The following is a 5269-nucleotide window of genomic DNA, read 5'->3' as shown; positions in this document are numbered from 1 at the left end:
GCGTATTTTTTTTTTGTGCTGTATGATGTGTGGAAAGTGACAAGGTTGTCAGGTCGCACATCGGTGCCTGTGTGTAATACTGGATTAAGAAGGTTGAATAAGGATGTAATGAAGCACATGCATAAACGTGGTTTCGGTTAAGCGTGTCGGTATACGCTACGCCACGTACGGCCCTTACATTCTTAGCAGTCTAAAACGACGCCAGAGATGTAGCAGGTAATTTGCAGCGAATACAAATGTTCACTGCCAACATGTGATGAATTCTCTGAGCCAGTATGGTGATCGAACTTTATGCGTTAACTTTGTTTTGTAGAGTATTAAAATAGTGGTGCAGAACCTTAAGTGTCATTTGGTTTTTGTAATAGGAACCGTATGCTTCATATGTGTTTTCTTATTGTTATTTTCGATCTGTTTTGTTTGTGTATTAATTGTGGTTGTTTAATTGGACATAAAGACGTTTTCTTCTCGTGTTGAGTTAGGAAACGTAATTAGGGTAGGTATTTTTTTTAAACGATTTCTTAGTTTGAGGTTGAGAGTGTAGATCAGGGCGGGGACGCTGAATGCGATGACATTCCGCGGGTAGTCATCGTCTGAAGAAGGGAGGTAAATGTAACATATGTATTTACAGATGTTTATATAAATTAGTTAGAAGCACCGCGGAGTGCGGCTAGACTCAGGGAATTGTTTTGGTGTAGTCTATTGTAGAGCAGAGCGTCGCACGATCTTGTGCGCGCTAGCTGATGTTAGGCGAGAATGTAAAGCGTGTTTTAGGTCGGGCGTTTCTAGGGTGCATTGTGAAATGGAGGTAGGACGCTGTCCTGGAGAACGGTGACGATGTGCGCTCAGAGATGTAGGGGTTTTGGGTGTTAATATATATGAAGAGATGAGGGAAGACGGGAGAAAGGGACAGAGATGTAGGAGTCGGAGTCTGGTTGAGATCGCGGGAGTAAGGCACACAATGGCATAATTAGTATTATTGGCACGACTTGGTTTCACGTTATTTACCAGTCGTCTGGCGAAGGCCAAGCGGTAAATTCGCATAACACAGGCAACTGACGAAGGCGCGGCAGGGCTTTTAGGCCGTAGTCTAACCGAGTGGCTGAAAATGCGCGATTAGAAAATTAGTTACGTTTTGCAACCCATGCTAGGTTTAAAAATTAAAAACTATTTTACATTGAAACTATAGTTAGAATGCCTTGTTTTTATGTTGAATCCGCCGCAGTTTTTTTTAAAAAATAAACGCTACGCTCGAAAATATCTGAACTACTTGCACACGCGAGTAGATTGAATTGTGTACTGAATCTTATCACGCGAGTAAATTGACGCTCCATCTGATTTGTAGCTTTCGGCAACATGGTGTTTTTGCATAGCAAACCGTTAGGCTATGGCAATTGCAGGCAAACGCATGTGTTTTACACCTTACTTATCAATCACCATTAGTATGTGATAAAGGCAAGAGTTAACGTCGTCATCACGACCGACTTTTGTTGGGCCGAACAAAAACTTCTTCGGGAAGATAACGGTACGGGACGCGATACCTGTCGGCGCCTCCTTCCAGTTGCTGTGTATGCGAATTTATCCGCTTGCTATGGCACACGACGGTAAATAACGTGAACAGCGCATGTCGTGCAAAAGTAACGATTTATGTCAAAACGACGAATTCCTACGCGGCTTGTAATACTATCCCGAAGATAGAATAGGACCAAGTGAACAAAAGAAGCTCATGTTTGTCTAGGCATTTGTCCTTTTATGCACGTATCGAACTCGTACGAGGCAAATGTAGTGAAATCAGTAAACCGAAATACGTGTCAAACTCCTTTGTCTTTATTACATCCATGAGATATATATATCAGTATCATATATATAATATATATATATAATATATATAATATGACGATAATATTATTTGTGATTATTCACCCCTGATATCATACCAGGCCTCACACATGTACCATATACCACCTTATAGTTACAATACGATCCCAGGTACCATATATGGCAGTGACCGCTGCCTGTCTGTAAAGACAGTATTCTCTTGGGGGGGGGCAAAGAAGGCACCAGCCCCTCTCCCAAGCTTTTGGATAACGATAACATAAAAACAACATAAATGTAAATGACTCCAAGATAAGCATAACCAATCACGTAGTTGTGTGTGAAGCAAATAAAGCAAAAATAAATGTAAACTACTCTAAATAAGCATAAACAATCACGTAGTCGTTGTGAAGCAAATAAACGCAAATATATGTTAACGACTCTAAAATAAGCATAGATAATCACATAGTCGTATGTGAAGCACTCTTCTCAACCGCCCCCCCCAACCCACCCATTGCCACAGTGCGCAGCGTGCGCCTTCTTCTTTATTAGAACCAAACTCTGCTCCTCCCCACACCACCCTAGGAAATTCACACAGGCTATACAGCCCTAGGTGTGAATGGCAGTCGTCGCTGCCAGCGCGCCCCGCTCGCAAAATTTTTTCCCCCCACTGCATTTCCGGATCCTAACCCTAACCCTAACCCTAATTAAATTTAATTAACACTAATAAATTTAATTAAATAAAAAAAAATTAATTAAATTGTTAAATGTAAATAAATCATGTAAATATTTGCGTTAATTGGAAAACAATAGTTAAATGGATAAAGATCAAAAATACAGAAAACAGGAAAATAATTAAAAAATATGCGGCATTCGAACCAACGACCGTTGAGACGTAACTCACGCGCGTTACCTGCTCGGCTATACAGGGTTATTGAAAATCACACATGACATATGCGAAATAAGAGCGAAGTCGAGTGAGCTGGAGTGCGCTGATTGGCTGTGGAAATATTGGGGTCCGGAACTCAAGTGGGAAAAATAATTTCGCGCCCCGCTCGTGATCCCTGTCTGCGTAGTAGAGGTTGGAGAATACCACGATGTGATGACGCTGATGGAAAGACCAGCCTAGTGCAAGATTCGCTCCATCCTACAGAGGGGTGTGGGTGCTGGCGTTCTGCAACTGAAACAGAAAGGGCTGGTGTTAAGCACGAGGCAAGTGCTGCTGATGATGCTACTGCAATGATGATGACGATGATGATGGTGACGATGATGATGATGATGATGATGGTGATGATGATGATGATGATGGTGATGATGATGACGATGTTACTGCTGTTTCTGCTGCCATTACTATTCCAACTATTGTTTATGCTGCTGCCACCACCACTAACACTGCTGCCGATTCTGTGGCTGCTGTTGCTGCTGCTACTGCTGCTGCTGCTGCCGGTCGTGGTGGTAGTGGTGGCGCTGGCGCTGGCTGCTACAACTACTATAGGCCTACATATTATAAAGAAAATAGATAACAGATCTCAATTGCTGTCACTCGTAGAGTAATAAAATAAATACTCGCAGTTTAGCAGATTTCTCGTGTTGAAAATAACCCACAGCATCACTAAACGTACGCTTCACCATCACTAAAGTAATCGTCATTGCTATCAGCAGTGCCATCGCTTCCAGCAAGCATGCCATTAGATTTCCTTTACGCACGCTGCACCATCTGTTAGCACTTGCCCACCGGTCTAGCGCGCGTACATCGAATATGGATGGCTGAAGCAACAACAGGTGTGGCCCTGTGCGCGACTAATTGCTACCCCCTGTGAACCATTGCTGCTACTGTGATACTACCGAAACTACTAGTCTACGCTACTACTACACTACTACGTACACTACTGCTGCTACTGCTGCTGCTGCTGCTGCTACTGCTGCTGCTACTGCTGCTACTGCTGCTGCTACTGCTGCTGCTGCTGCTGCTGCTACTGTGCTACTACCGAAGCTACTACGACTACTACTGCTGCTGTTGCTGCTGCTGCTGCTGCTGCTGCTACTGCTACCATAACAACAGTCTCATTATAACATTCACCCAAGCTCACGACGCGTGCTTAATGACGCCATCCTGGTGTCATTACACGGTGACGCGAAGTTCACAAATAATCCTCAATGTAGCTAATATCACGTGAACCCCATACGTGGGTCTATCCATATCAGTACTTAGGATATCCCCCCCTCCACACTTCTCCTTTCTATCTACGTTGATTCCCAATTGCTTGTCGTGTTGTTTTGCAATCAATCTCACACGGACAAATGCTGTACCAACAAATATTAAGAGACACTGCCGAATACTAACAGTATTAATTGCCAATTAACATTAACAGCCAAGCCCAACGCTGTCATTGTGTCCATCGATGTGGCAAGAATTCTCACAGATTGGCTGGCATGTTTCATCGCATCACTGGCCCATTAGCATCCATGATTACGATGTTAATTGACTCTTGATTTCGTACGTTACGAACAGTATTATTTACGGCACATCGCTAATGTGCCATTTCTCAACCTCCTCCCAGGGAGTGTCCAAGTCGGCACTTAGTTATAGCCACTGATCTCTATATACATATACTAACTTAGTATATAGAGTAGTATATATATAGTTTGTATATATAGTTATATATAATTATATAGTTAGTATATATAGTTATATATAATTATATAGTCAGTATATATAGTTAGTATATAGAGAGAGATCAGTGCTTATAACCTGTCAACTCGCGTCACCTACTGGTTTAATACGTTCCTGGCCGTATTTTTTGCAGCAAAAAAAGTTGAGGAACAAGTTCTAACAGCGCTGTTTGCTGTCGAAGAGTGCAATTTGATTGGTAAAATTTTGATCGAGTTAGGTCAAACGTTGATGGGCCGAGGATTGTTTTAGCGGAGGAGAAGCACGATAGATGACACACATTCTTACATGGATAACCAGGTGAATATACAGATGTCCTCATTAGCACCTATAGATATAATCAGTCTGCTGCTGCTGCTGTGGCTGTTGCAGTTGTTGTTGTTGTTGTTGTTGCTGCTGCTGCTGCCGCCTCTGCTGCTGCCGCCACCACTGCTGCTGGTGCCGCTGCTGCTGCTACTGTTCTGCTGCTGCTGCTGTGGCTGTTGCAGTTGTTGTTGTTGTTGTTGTTGCTGCTGCTGCTGCTACTGCTGCTACTGTGGCTGTTGTCGTCGTTGTTGTTGTTGTTGTTGTTGTTATTGCTGGGTGCTGTGCTGCTACTGCTGCTGCTGCTGTTGCTGTCCTGCTGCTGCGACCACCACTGCCGCCGCTGCTGGTACTGCTGCCGCCTCCGCAGCTACCGCCACCACTGTTGCTACTACTCCCCCTACCACGAAACGTCTTTCGACTATAAAGAACAGGAGTTTGTCTTGTTTTCTGATAGTTGCGCACACTTCACCCATCTCGATT

The sequence above is a fragment of the Priapulus caudatus genome, unplaced genomic scaffold (assembly GCF_000485595.1).
Source record: "Priapulus caudatus unplaced genomic scaffold, Priapulus_caudatus-5.0.1 Scaffold1919, whole genome shotgun sequence".
NCBI classification, from domain to species: Eukaryota; Metazoa; Priapulida; class Priapulimorpha; order Priapulimorphida; family Priapulidae; genus Priapulus; species Priapulus caudatus.
Note: the sequence above shows the minus strand (reverse complement) of the source record.